At 45.9% G+C, this 13772-nt stretch overlaps 1 protein-coding gene across 1 annotated transcript in view; it reads left to right on the plus strand.

Moving 5' to 3' along the window:
- The window catches only part of LOC137631778 (uncharacterized), a 143650-nt gene that overhangs the window by 27244 nt on the left and 102634 nt on the right, over positions 1-13772 (plus strand). The gene's annotated exons all lie outside the window — the stretch shown is intronic.

Genomic DNA, 13772 nt, shown 5'->3' on the forward strand with positions numbered 1-13772 from the left:
CAGTGTGATACTGATAATACTTGTGATGAATGCTGGGAGTGGTTTGCCTCCCAGTGAGAAAGGTTTGGTCAACGACAAAAGAATAAAGCTGCAGAAGAAACCGAAAGCTGCTTCTTCCACTCCCCTACCTTCTCCGAAGCTCCTGTTCACCCGATTTCCTCGGGGAACCGTCTAATACTCTTGGACAACCTCGGTTCTTGAGAGACGGTGTTGCTTCCCCTAGCAAAGCGGCTTGGCCTCTCCCCCTGGGCGAGTCCTTAATGCTTTCTGATATTTTTCAGGTGTGTCCAGCCCCCCTTCAAAGGAGGTTTTGTTGCAGCTCCTGTTTAGCGTGGTGCGGAATGGCAACGTTCTTCCGCCCCAGAGGTAGATCTGTTGGCTCTACTTGGTGTTGATCCTGACCCTGATGAGTCCTCTGCTGCTCTGCCTCATCCTGCCCTTCTCGCCGATCATTCTACCTACGTGTGCAGAGCAAGTTCCGAGGCAAGTCTCTCCTACAGATGATCTCCCATTCGCAAAAGAGACCACTAATAGAGACACCTCTTTGGTGGCCTACCAGAGACCAACTTGCTGGTCAGCCCTCCCCTGCAGAGATTTTCCCTCGCGGGCAACGATCGCATAGAGTTCGGGGCCCTCGTCGCCTCAAACGCTTTCCGACTGTTTGGCGCTTCAATGTCTGCTGCTGAACGATCCCCTTCGAAGGATCTGCTGTCACAGAGACCGTTGGTCTGATGACTCGCACCAGTCTTGTTGCTTACCACCTGGTTCCCGACCTTCCCCTGTATTAACGGACTTGGCTTGGACCCGTCGTTCGCCAGCCTTGCGCCATTCGTCACTCCAACACTCCTCGCCTACTGCTCGCCAACAAACTGCTGTTCGCGGTTTGCCAGCTGGTTCCAGTCACCCTGTTCCTAGTCTCTTGTTCTCTCATCAACAATCAGCTGATCGCCGTTTGCCAATGGTTCGCTGTTCATGAAAAACTTGCTTCTCCCGAGCGGTTCACTGTTCACCTACGGTTTGCCGTTCTCTTACGGTCCGCCGATCGCTGATTCGTCATTCTCCGACGTCTTGCCGTTAGCCAGCTCACTATAACCCTTAGACTGCTTGCCAGTCGCTGTCGGCTAGTCATTCGCCAGGGACTCGCCGATCTCATAGGAGATCGGAAGTGAAACGACATCAGTCCCTCAACGCTCGCCAATGCACAGTTCCCCCTAAACTATCAGCAGGCATCCAGTATTCTCCATCGGCAGCTCGTCACTCTCCAGTGACACTCGATTGCTGACCTGCGATACAGCAATTGTTGGAACCTCGTCTATCTTTTGACCATCGTTGGAACCTCGCCTATCCTTTGACCATCGTTGTCGCTCTCCAGAATGTAGTCATTCTTGTGAAAGGAGACCTCACAAGCATTCTTCTTCACGAGCGTCCAGACGCTCTCCAGAACTCAAGACATTCGTTTCCTGGCCATTCCCCTTCTCCTCGTTCTTACCCTCGCAAACGTAGGACATCGCTTTCGCTGGAGAGAACAGAGAGAGACAGGAAAGTCCCCTAACAATCTTCCTTTCGGGAAAAGCTGATGTTTAGGGTTCCTAGAGAACCATCATCACGACCAGTCCATTTTCCTCATAAGGAAACTTCAGAACTACAGCCTCCCAGTAAGTCTTCATCGATTTCAGGTAAGGCTCCGTTGTAGAAACCCTCTTCGACGATCCCTTCTGGGGTTCTTTCAGCTAGCGCCACTATAGGTCAGAAACCCTAGTATGGAGCCCTGGTGAGGACCTTCTCTCAAGCTTTCACGGCAGGGGTCCCCCCTGTCCGTCACTTGGAGACTTCCAGGATTCCCCTGGAGAAGTCTTCCTCGCCTATGGCAGATCCAAGGTGAAGATCCACGGTTCCTCCTTTCTCCTGAAGAGGAAAAGGGGTGTTTCTGACAAGGTAATCTTGCCTAAGTCAAACTGACTCCAGTCTAGACTTCCAAGTGGATGCCAAGTATATTTATCCCTACACCTCCTTGGCCGATTGCTCAACATCCAGCAGCTTGGCAAGAGGTTCCACTTAGGAAAGAGTCATTAGCGAGCTCCCTCAACCCCTCCCCCATCGAGGTGGTTCTTGGGAACTTAGACCAGCCTGTAGTAGATACAGTCTCTCCTCCTACGGATGAGCGACGCATGGGGTTGCTTTCAAAGGCTTCCTTCTTGGAAATCCCCCCCCCCCAGGAAAGAACCCAAGGACTCGGAAACACTGCCAAAATTCTATACGAGGATTGCAAGACCTTGAGAGGCTTCTAGTAAGTTATCACAAGTTCCTCATCACTCCAACGATGTCCACGACCCACCCAAGATGATGTCTCGTGGGTGGAAGATAACGAATTCACTGTTAGTCTGAGGCCATTGGAGGCAGAGCAAGGGGACACCGAGCATGCCTTCTGGCAGGTTTTGGCCTGCATGAGGGCCACCAATAGGTTGTTGTATTGGTTTGCGGATTGTGGCCAGATGTAGCACACAGACTGCCTTGTGTCTGAATGCCAACCAACCACTGAGCAAGGGGACCCAGTCAGAACTGTAGTTGCTTAAGATTATTCAAGAGGTATGCCGTCTCGCTTGTTACTGGCATGCATGGAGTTCTATGTAAATAGTGGCAGGATGCTTTCAAGATAGGAAGTTTCTTTACTATATTTCAAGTTATTTGAAAATTAGGTGAGAAAAATAAATTATATTATTGCTAAATGACAGGCTGTAACATATACACCTTCTGGGAAGAGGTGTATAAAGAAAAGATTACCAAAAAAGTTTATTACAAAAATTAAAAAAAAGACTCGGTACATCAATACAAAAATTTCTATTGCAAAATAAAAACTAGTATCCCTTTTCACTTCAGTCCAACACTAACTGGACTATAAAATGCTTTGAGAAAAAATAAACCATTCACACTTTGTACACTCATATGAATACAAATCCTCAGGAACAGGTTACAGTACTCAGTCAGTCATTCATAATAAACAATATATACTACAGAAAATCCCCTTCAAATTATCATCCCATCAGGTTCTAGGTATAAAACATAAATGTTAACAGCAGCCAACCTTGGCAGTTAGGATCAAGACAAAGCCTTTTCGGTCAAGATCAACATAATCAAGACAAAGTTCCAAGCTTGTGACATGAGAAAACTTCAAGCTTGAAGGAGAACCCCACCATATTGCGGTTCACAATCTACATAGTGAGTCAACAGGGTCTGGACATAAATGTCCGACTACTTACTGATAAAAGATTCTGAACCATACGGTTTTTTCAATAAAGTGTCCACTGCACTAATATCCTCAGAATCCCCCACAGTAAATAATTGCTTGCCCTGACCTAGCACTTTTTAATTCCTCTACAGTGCCCTGTCGTCGGAAGGATACTCTTTTTTTTTTTTAAGCTCTGATACTTTACATGACAACTGGATTGAAATTAAAAGGGCATCAAAAGCAGAGGGGAGTCCTAATTGCTCGCTCTGCTTATCTTTAATAGGTTCCACAGAATTCTTTAATTCAGATGATTTATCCAAGTGAACCTATTTGTTTTTGACAATCTTCATCTAATAAGAAATTTCTAGCATATGATCCCCGCTGGGTGCAAGGCACCGTCACTCTGCAATAAAGAGAAGAATTTTTAGTGATTGAATGGAGATAATCAAGTTAGACAATACAAGAAATATTGAAAAAGAAATACATCATTCTACAAATACAACCTAAACAATAAAAATGAAAGTAAAAAATAAATCTGAAAAACCATTTGTATTTTTTTTCTATGCATTTTTCTACATTGTCAGACCCAGCAATGGCCCCTTAGGAGGGCAAAGACACGGTCTATGGCACTCAAAACCCCCCAAGACCATTGCAGCCCTGCCCTGATCTCAGGGTCTGAAGAGTACCCGTTGAAAGGCATTTGCTTAGATCACCAACTCCTCTGGCTCCCCCCGGACAGGCTCTTCCTTTAGACTCCTCTCACAACCTGGTGGCCCAGCAGAGGAAGTACTACGAGGTCTTTGATAAGCCTCTTCCGGCCTTCTCTCTGCACCATTCCTTAGAGGAATTAACAAGGGGGATCTCTCAAGAGAGACTTTCCGGATTACAAGTTTTGTTCTCTGCGCCTGAGATCCTCAACTAGGAAAAGCTGCTGTAGTATGCCATGCAGGCTACTTCGGTGCTGGACCTCTGGGTGGGGTCTGTGGGAAACCTGTTGCTGACCGAGGATGTGTCCAAGAAAAGCTCAAGGAAGGCAAGTGAAGCCTTTCTGCTGTGGGGACTTAATTCATCTAGGTACTTACCCACCAAGTTGTAAACTTGTGGGCAAACACCATCCTGAGGCAGATAGGTTCCATCGCCAAGTCCTACAGCGTGAGATAGCGAAACACCAAAATTTGTCTCTGGAGGGTTCATCATTATTTGAGCCGGAAGACGTTGAGAGTGCTGCAGAGAGATGGAAGAAGTCCAATCAGGAACTCCCTTCTCCATAGGGCCTTGACATTCCGGCCCTATAGACCACCTCTTCATCCGCAGAACAAACAGCAGAAGCCACCAACGTGTAAGACTACAGCTTCACATCCCAAGGTGTCTAAGGAGTCCTTTCCTGCCAAGGAAAAGGCAGGACAACAGGGTAGTGAAGCTGAGGAAGGTTGCAAGACCATTCCTCAGACGAGAACTCCCAGCCCAGAGGTGGTTATGTCTCCTTTGTCATCTGTCATCCCCGGTCTGTCTAGTTCCCAAGGGCTGCTTCAAGATGTGATCTTTCTAATGGCGGCTAAAGTCCAACTGGAATCAGGCCTTCGATTCCGCGGACATTCTGATCTCCATGGAACCAAAAAAACAGACAGACCTCGAATGGCGGCTGGCAGACAAGAATCTGCTAAAGGGCGATGACTTTCTTGTCCTTCCCCCAGACTTGATGCTCTTCTCAAATGCAATAAAAAGAAAGGGGGGGGGGGGGCGTGGGCACCCATATGCTGCACTACACGACATCAGGCCTATGGTCCGAGCCCGAAATAATATCAGCACATAAATCTCTAAGAGGTGAAGGCATCCTTCATGGCCGTTCAATAGTTCCAACAGTTACTGGCAAGCCACTCAGTATTGGTGATGAGTGCCACCATCACAGTGGTGGCTTATATCAACAAACAAGGCGGTACATTTTTGCAGCCCCTATCCAATCTGGCAGTAGAGATCCCGAGATGGGCGGAAGCCATCTCGGTGACCCTATCAGCTCGCTTCATTCCCGGCAGAAGGAATGTGCTCGCGCACAATCTCAGCAGAGCAACTCGGATAGTGGGCTCCGAGTGGTCTTAGAATCATCTAGTAGCCAACAAAGTTCTGACTTTGTAGGGTTCCCCCGACTGTGGATCTGTTTGCAACGTCCCTGAATTTCAGGCTCCCGTTGTACTGCTCCACAGTCCCGGATCCCAAGGCGCTCTGGGCAAGATGCATTTCAACAACGGTGGGACAGCATCAATGTTTACGCCTTTCTCCCCGTTTTGTCTGATGAGAAGAGTACTCAACAAGACCAGAACATCGATCAATCAATTAATGATCCTAAGCTCTCCTCTAACATCACGCATAATGGTTCCTAGACCTTCTGAAGCTCCTGACGGAGCTCCCATGGCACGATATACTCAGACAACCACACAACAACATATTCCATAAAACCATAGCTTCGCTATGACTTCACGCCTAGAGACTATTCAGCATCTCCTCACTCAAAAATTTTTGCAACAAGTTGCAAAGCAGATGGCCTGACCTACAAAGATCTTCAGCTTCAGTCTACCAGGCAAAGAGAAATATCTTTTGTGGTTGGTGTCGTAGAAGAGGTATCTCTTTCCTCGATGCGATTATCCCAGCGATAGCAGTCCCTTTTAAGGCCTACATCTGTAGGAGGAAATGCTCCTCACGGTTTCGGCAGTAAAAGGTTACCACTCGGCCTTGAGTCTCGCCATTAAGCTGGAATGAGTAGATATTTACTCTTCCCTGGAACTTTCTCTCCTCATAGGAAGTTATGAACTTGTGTGTCCCCAGTCAAAAGCGAGACCTCCTCCATGAAATGTGGTTAGTGTCGTTTGTTCCCTGAAGGGTCCTCCCTACGAACCAATATGCCAGGCAACAGATCGCCAGCTCACTTTGAGGATGGTGTTCCTACTCGCCTTGGCTTCAGCTAAAAGATTTGGCGAACTTCATGGTCTCTCGTATGACATCACCCATTCTATGTGATGGGAAGAGGTAAGCTTTGGCTTCATCCCTGAGTTTGGTGCAGAGACTCAAAATCCGAGGGTAGCGGATCCTAGATGTGATTCCTTCCGAACAATGAGTTTCCTTTATGTAACTGACTAATCGGATCAACTGTTACTATGTCCAGTAAGTAGTTCGAGTTACTACCTCGAAAGAACATCAACAGGTCGCCTCCATGTACCAGTACTCTTTGTCAGCACGAAGAAGGTCAAAAGGAAGATCACGAAGAACACCATCTCTGCTGGGATTCACAAGGTGATTGACCTCACACTAAATCCAGATCCTTCTTAGACACGTTGACCCAAATCACACAACGTCGGGCATTGCTACGTCCTTGGCCTTTAAACGAAACTACTCTGTGGCCTAGGTTCTACAGGTGGGCATGTGGAAGTGTTAAATGACTTTCATCACCAACTACCTGCAAGACGTAACTAGCCACCCATTGAGATACTACCACTAGAGAGTTATGGGGTCTTTTGACTGGCCAGACAGTACTATATTGGATCCTTCTCTCTGGTTATGGTTCATTTTCCTTTTGCCTACACACACACTGAATAGTCTGGCCTATTCTTTACACATTCTCCTCTGTCCTCATACACCTAACAACACTGAGATTACCAAACAATTCTTCTTACATCATTGTAATTGTTCAGTGGCAACTTTTCTCTTTGTAAGGATAGAAGAGACTCTTTAGCTATGGTAAGCAACTCTTCTAGGAGAAGGACACTCTGAAATCAAACCATTGTTATCTAATCTTGGGAAGTGCCATAGCCTCTGTACCATGGCCTTCCACTGTCTTTTGGGTTAGAGTTCTCTTGCTTGAGGGTACACTTGGGCACACTGTTCTATCTTGTTTCTCTTCCTCTTGTTTTGTTAAAGTTTTTATAGTTTATTTGGGAGATATTCTAATCTTGTTGCTCTTCTTGGAATATTTTATTTTTCATTGTTTCCTTTCCTCACTGATCTATTTTCCCTGTTGGAGCCCCTGGGCTCATATCATCCTGATTTTCCAACTAGGGTTTTAGCTCAGCAAGTAATTAATGATAATAATAATAATATCGGTCCTGTGGTGGCTGCACAACTGGTTTAACACCTCAAGCTCCTTGTGACATGTACGATTTCTATGTACTGTGTGCTAACACACTTGGAGGGGAATCCCTGTGTCAAAGCCAAAAAGCTAGACTGGCAGGGTCTTCCACTCTCCTAATTGGTGAGTCAACCTCTATAGATAGCATTGGTTTGTATTTTAGTTACAGAATAAATGACAGATTTGGATGTAATTTGTATTTTCCTTATGATGTAAGCCTGTAGCTATTTATACAGATTGGCTCACCATAACGAGTCCCCTTTGAAGTTCACCTCCAAGCAAAGTGAGTAACAAACACTAACTAGCGGGTGGGTAGTTAACCCTTGACAAAACTTTCAGCTTCGCCGATAATACCCCTATAAATAGCTACAGGTTTGCTTCTTTAGGAAAAATACAAAATGCTTCAAAATTTTTAATTTCATTCTGATAACATTTTTCTAATATTTTTTTTTTCTTCCCTAATTACAAACGCTTTTGCTCTATATTAAGGAATATACTTTCGGCTGAGCTTAAAGACTAGCCCTAAGACTCTTAGCAATGTGTAACTACCTCACCGCTAGTTAGCGGGGATTATGGAGTAGTACTAGCTACCCCGCTTACGCACACACCTTTGTTGTCTTGTCACTTTTGCTTTTGGCTTGGTTGAGAATGGACGTTTGTCTCTCTCCACCGCCCATACTGACTAGGCATTATAAATTTATCTTTTTTTCTCTTTCAGGTTGTGAGTGTTTCAACACAGACTTTAGCTTTACGGTTCCCCAGTTCTGGTGGGACATTGACGTCTATGCTTTTCTCCCATTTTGCCTGATGAGAAGGGTGCTCAATAAGGCAAGATATCGTCCATACTAGCAATGACCCTCTTAGCTCTGCTATGGTATCATGCAGAATGGTTCCCAGACCTTCTTCAACTGCTGACAGAAGTCCTAAGAGAACTCCCTCCACGACACGATCTACTCAGAGCCATGAGTGAACATCATCCACAATGCTCTAGGTTCCCTACGTCTTCATGCTAGGAGGTTATCCAGTATCTTATTACATAGAGAGGTTTTTTGCAACACGTTGTGAAGATAATGTCCGGATACCTCCAGGGATCTTCAGATACCATACATCAAGCTTACCTGTCCTCGGTCGGAAGTTAGACCTCCTCCATGGAACGTGTTTAGTGTTCTTCGCTCTCTGAAAGGAACCCCTTACGAGCCATTATGCCAGACATCAGATCTTCACCTGACTCTGAAGACAGTTTTCCTACTCGCTTTAGCCTCGGCCAAGAGAGTTAGTGAACTCCATTGTCTTTCCTACGATGTCTCCCATTCAAGAGGATGGGGATAGGTAATGTTCGGCATTGTCACTGAGTTTATCACCAAGACTCAAAATCCGGGAGAAGTGGATCCTAAATTCAGACCCTTCTGGATTTAGTGTCTTCATAATGTAACTGATAATCCAGATCAACTGCTACTTTCTCCAGTGAGGAGCTTGAGGTGCTACCTCAAGAGAACTGTAGGAGTTGGCCTCCAAGTTAGAGCACCCTTCGTCAGCACGGGGAAGGTCAAGAGAAAGATTCGCTATATTATATACCTAGCTTTGAATCCAGATCCCTTTCTGCAGATGAGGAGACCTAGAGGTCATGACATTAGGGACATAAAAACTTCCCTAGTGTTCAAGAAGAACTACTCTCTGGTGGAGGTCCTTCAAGTGGCCGTGTTGAAGCTTCAAACAACCTTTACCGCCCACTACCTGTAAGATGTGATCCAAAGGAACATGAAGACTTTCTCCATCGGTCCTGTTGTGGCTGTAGAACGAGTAATTAAACACCTCAGGCTCCTTGATGAACAAGTAGCAGATGGTGAAGAGCGGAGGTCACCCAGGATTAAGTTTGGGATGCATGGTAAGAATGACTGGTTCTTTCTTTCTTCATCTTCCCCTCTGTTGGGGAACAGCACTTATGGTACTCTGTAAGTTTGCCTCCTCTGTCTGCAGGTAAAACCATTTCCTGGGTGTAACTTGGTACTGTATAGATATATATACTTGTTGGATCCCCATAACCCCTGGCAAGGTGGGAATGGGTAACGTCTATGGATGGCTCAAAGATTCTAATGTTTGAGAATTCTTATCTAGACTAGTCACATTAATAGTATTACACAATCACACAGGTTATTCAGGCCACTAAAGTATGCTAGTGCAAGGAGTTTTAGTGAGGTGTCCAGGTTTTCCCCCTTATGAGTGCATAGCATGAAGGGAGAAAACCCCTGGTCAAAAGCGAGCCAGTTGGTTAGGATTTCCACCCACCTTAGGGGTGAGTCATCCCTAATAAAGAGGGAAAGGATTTTTATTTAGTGGTGGAATAAATGGCGAATTTAAAGTAATTTTCATTTTTCCCTAACAATATGAACCTTTAGCTCTTCATACAAATTTGGCCTGCCAGCACCCATTCTCCTGCTGTCCAGCCTACTGTCAAAATTGACGAGATGGCACAAGTGTGTGTGTGAGCGGAGTAGCTAGTTCTACCCCCTATCCCACCCGCTAATTACCGGTGGGGTAGTTACACCCCACTAAAAGTCTTATGGCTAGTCTTCCAGCTTTGCTGAAAACATATTCCCTAATAAAGAGCTCTAGGTTTGTATAGTTAGGAAAGATACAAAATACTTCAATTTTCAATATTAAACTTACCCGATAATCATGTAGCTGTCAACTCCGTTGCCCGACAGAATTCTATGGAGGGATACGCCAGCTATCACAATACTAGAAGGGGGTGTACTTACCAGCGCCACCTGTGGCCAGGTACTCAAGTACTTCTTGTTGACACCTCCTCAATTATTCCTCTGTCGTGCTATCCGGCAAGACGTTCTGGGATACGCTTATGTTCTTGGAGTATTTTCACGACTTTGGTGAAGTATTTCTCTTTGATTTCGGCTGTCGCTTTACTGGAAACTTCTATATTAGCTTAGTTAGCTTTTGGAATTAATTTGATTAATTATGGTGACGAAGAGAGTATGAACTCTCGTTCACCTTTCAATGGCCGACCCTTCCCTTAGACGGAAGTGTTGGTGTCTAAGAGAGTATAGACTCTCTTTCTTAATTTTGTTTAACAAAAGTTATAGATTTATTTTTTATCTCTCCGCCTCTTATAGGCCTCTTCGATTAACTTCCTTTTATTATAAACTTATTAAAATTAATTTTTATATTTGTTTATATTCGACCTTCCTAATAGTAGGCGGTCTTTTCTTGGTACCGAAGTTAATTAACATTGAGCCCGTCATTTCGGTTTTACCTGTTAACATATTATGCTATTTCCGCCGCAGAGTTGAAAGAATTTCTTTGATAGTCTCGTACTTTTTCAAAGTTGAACTAACGTTTTGTTTGGTCTCTGCAGTTGTTGACGTTCAGAACGTTCAACTTGCACTCTATCGTTACGATAGAGAAAGAATGTTCACGGTTTCACATTGCAGTAAGAGTAACCGTGTCTAGCGTTTTGTTCATTCTTTCTTAACTTAATGGTTTTGATCCTAATAAAGGAACTTTTCATTTTGGGAAATATTTCAGTTTTTTCCTTTAACAATAATATGTTTTAACGATATATATGATTGGGCTCTTCTCTCAGGTTCTAAGTCAAGAGAGAGAGAGAGAGAGAGAGAGATAGAGACGGAGGGAGAAAGAGGATAAACGTTTCACTCAAGCCTGCCAGGCGTACGAGTAACGTCGTTATCGTTTTTGCTCTTCTCCCTAGTCTCTTTAGGGGAAGAAACTAAACGTTTCTAGAGTGATCTAGTGTTTAGTCTCTTTCCAGCCACTGAATTATCTTTCATTAGATTTTTCTGTTACATTGTAATTCTGTTTTCGCAATTACTAACTTTTGAGAAAGGATAGAATTGCGTGTTTCAGGTACAAACCACTTAAAGTTTCGAGTTCAGTGAAATAAGTGCAAACAGAAATCAAAGTGATAAGTGATTAGCGCAAAGTATGTCAGTGTTGTGCGTGAGGGTACTTTTGTGCGCGCCAGTCGTCCTCCCAGTCCGGGACCTCTTGCAAGCTCCCAAGCCCAGGGGAGAAGCAATGTCGAAGGGCAAAAGGGTTCGGCAGGCCTTGATCGGCGCACAGAAGTATCCTCGGTGGTTGTGGGCGTGTCTTACCGAGACCGTCACTCCCACCCGCAGACGATTGAGCCCTTATTTTGCTCGTCTGCAGAAGAGATTTAGGGGAGAAAATAAAGGCAGAGTAACGCTGGTCTCAGGTCTCAAGACCTCTTAAACGTAAAGTCCAGACCTATGCCAGACGTACGAAGTTAAAGTTCAACAACCCGGATGCAGTCATTGGGTTAGCTCTGACTCTCCTCAGTCATCAGTTGAATACACTCCGCCTAAGAGGAGTAAGGTTCTGCCGCAGCAGATCTCTGCTGTTAAGGCTTAACCTCAGCAGACCTTAGTGTCTGCCGACCCCAAGTTGACTCTACTGCAGTCCATGCAGTCACAACTTTCGGTCTTGATGCGTGAGTGTCGGGCTGAGTGTTGCGCCTCCGCCTCCACCTACACTCCCCCCGCCTATGCTCGCTCCGCCTGATCGCAGTACCACCTGCCAGGCGTACGATGTTGTGGACTCTACTACAGTCCATGCAAGCACAGCTTTCGGACTTGATGCATGAGTGTCGGGCTGAGAGTGTTGCTCCTCCGCCTCCGCCTACACTCGCTCCGCCTGATCGCAGTACCACCTGCCAGGCGTACGATGTTGTGGACTCTACTACAGTCCATGCAAGCACAGCTTTCGGACTTGATGCGTGAGTGTCGGGCTGAGAGTGTTGCTCCTCCGCCTCCGCCTACACTCCCTCCGCCTACGCTCGCTCCGCCTGATCGCACTACCACCTGCCAGGCGTACGATGTTGAGCCACGTGCTGAGTTTGCTGTTCCCTATGGTGTTCAGCCTCCGCCTTCCTTAAGGCAACCTTTACAATGGGATCAGGAGGATTATACCTCTCTTCCTCCGCCTCCACTTGCTGCTCCACCAGTGATGCAACACTCGGTTGAGGTACAACAACCTCTCCCGTCCATGAGTCAGTCTCCTCTGCTCTCGCTGCAGCGAGCTCAACCCTCCACAAGGCAAGCACCACAACACCTTAGCCTTGCGCCTCAGGAGCCTCAGCTTGCGAGACATTTACCTTGTTCTGCGCAGCCTTTTCCTCATCGCGCTCCGCTCACACCACAGGAACTGGAACTTGCTACTCCGCTTCCGCCAACCGCTCAGCAAGCGCAACCCTTGGGTTCAACCACTCATGCTAGGAGTCAGCCTCCTCCACCCATGCGCCTTCCTTCTGCTTGTCTTTTATTCAGCCTTTGCAGACTGAGCCTCAGGTGTTCCCTCAACAGAGTCTTGAAGAGGAAACCACAACTATTGTTGTTCCAGCTCGTTCTGACTCTGCTGTTCAGCATACCTTACCTCCATTTTCAAACCATGGCAAAAATATGAATCATGAGTTATGAATGTAAGGTAAACATTATGTTGATTTTTAAACCCCATGCAAGCATGCATAAAGCACTCTAGCACTGGTCATGGAATTTCTGAGAAATGTTAAACGCCATGCACACGCTCTGCTTTCCTTACAGCAGGCTCTGCTTACTACATGCTCTGCATACAGCATGCTCTGCATACAGCATGCTCTGCATACAGCATGCTCTGCATTCAGCATGCTCTGCATTCAGCATGCTCTGCATACAACATGCTCTGCATACAGCATGCTCTGCATTCAGCATGCTCTGCATACAACATGCTCTACATACAGCATGCTCTGCATACAGCATACTCTGCATACATCATGCTCTGCATACCTTACCGCATGCTTCTCAGTCACACATCTTGGGTTGTTGCCAACTCACTAGACTGTCAAGCAGTTTCATTACGTTGCCTTCTAGTCTGCTGCTTTTGCACCAGTGAACCCTCACTCAGAGAACTTAGCTTTTCTAGGATAAGGTCCCTGTAGATGAGAAAGTTCTTTTCTCCCTCCTTCTGATATTCCCTTGAGGACTCTGTCATTTGGAGGGAGCCTTTAGCTGCATAACCTCTTATGGACTTTTATTTAAGCATAACATGCTTCCAGGGAGGTAATGGTTCCACTTCAGTCGCTAATCCCGTCTGTTACCACACCTGCTCCCATAGACCTTGAGCTGTGTTGCATGACATGCAGTCCAAGCTTAGTCCTTGTTAGAGGATTTTTTGTTTACGGAGTCAATGTGTCACGGGGAAGACGTTCAACAACCAACAGAAGTGACTTGTTGTGACGCAGTGCGGCAACCTCAGCAACCCGTTAAGGAGTTGTCTGTACGACCCAGACAGTCTAGACAGATTCGGGTTGTCACTGTACTTCCTCGCTTGCCCATGATTGACAGTTCACAGACTGTGCAGCAGTATCATGATCTTGTGTCCGGCTCCGTCAGACGACTGGCT

This window comes from Palaemon carinicauda, chromosome 40, assembly GCF_036898095.1.
Source record: "Palaemon carinicauda isolate YSFRI2023 chromosome 40, ASM3689809v2, whole genome shotgun sequence".
In the NCBI taxonomy this organism is placed as follows: Eukaryota; Metazoa; Arthropoda; class Malacostraca; order Decapoda; family Palaemonidae; genus Palaemon; species Palaemon carinicauda.